Source organism: Theobroma umbraticum, unplaced genomic scaffold (assembly GCF_002168275.2).
Source record: "Theobroma umbraticum cultivar Fairchild unplaced genomic scaffold, ASM216827v3 scaffold_146.0, whole genome shotgun sequence".
In the NCBI taxonomy this organism is placed as follows: Eukaryota; Viridiplantae; Streptophyta; class Magnoliopsida; order Malvales; family Malvaceae; genus Theobroma; species Theobroma umbraticum.
Genome location: NW_018397265.1, coordinates 4,883,467 through 4,884,456, shown reverse-complemented (window position 1 = coordinate 4,884,456; position 990 = coordinate 4,883,467). Strand labels below are relative to the sequence as shown.

The following is a 990-nucleotide window of genomic DNA, read 5'->3' as shown; positions in this document are numbered from 1 at the left end:
TCCTAGTTTGTCAAGCTTCTTGGACAACACAGCTACTTGAGCAGTTAAGGTGCCAACTGCATCAATTTTATAAGCTCTAATAGCTTTTCTCGAACTCGACCTTTCTAAAGGCCATTGATAATTGTTTGAGGCCATCTCTTCTAATAAATTATAAGCATCTACAGCATTCTTACTCATTAATGACTCACTAGTAGTAGCATCAATTGTGGTTTTTATTGAACTAACCAACCCATTGTAGAATGTCTGGACTTGCAATCAATCAAGAATCCCATGATATGGGCATCTTCTCAATAGTTCTTTAAACCTCTCCCAAGCTTCATACAAGGACTCACCATCAAATTGTGTGAATGAGGTGATATCATTCTTCATCTTTGCAGTCTTGGCAGGGAAAAAAAATTTTACTAGAAACTTTTGAGCCAAGACTTCCCTTGCAGTGATAGACCCATTGGGCAGTGAAGTAAGCCAGCTCTTTGTTTTATCCCTTAGAGAAAATGGAAATAGTCTCAATCTAATAGCATTATCAGTTACTCCATTGTATTTAAAGGTATCACAAATCTCCAGAAAATTTACTAAATGAGAATTAGGATCATCATTGGATAACCCACTAAACTGGACTGAAGACTGAATCATCTAAATGTAAGCTATTTTAATTTTGAAATTATTCGCGTTGATGGAAAGTCTCCTAATGCTTTGGTGCAAAACTTGCAAAAGAGGAGCAACATAATCTCGTAGTGCTCTATTTGCTTCGAGAACCAAATTAATGGCATTATTGCCATTGTTATTGTTATCCTCAGCCATTGTCTGATTTAAAGCTGCAACTTGTAAATTCTCCCTTTGACGTCTTTTAAAAGTTCTCTCTATCTCAGGATAAAAAAGAACAAGATTCAAGTTGTTTCTTCTTTGCATAGAATGACTACAGATATCTGCAAGCAAGAAAGATCTAACATTAAAGCAAGAAAAATAAAATTTGAAGTAAGACTTAATTGCTTG

At 35.3% G+C, this 990-nt stretch overlaps 1 non-coding gene across 1 annotated transcript; it reads left to right on the top strand.

Moving 5' to 3' along the window:
• Window positions 1-265: 265 nt before the first annotated feature.
• LOC149526805 (small nucleolar RNA R71) lies at window positions 266-372 on the top strand. Its single transcript, XR_016351653.1, has one exon. It is a non-coding gene; the product is annotated as a small nucleolar RNA R71 (small nucleolar RNA).
• Window positions 373-990: the final 618 nt, after the last annotated feature.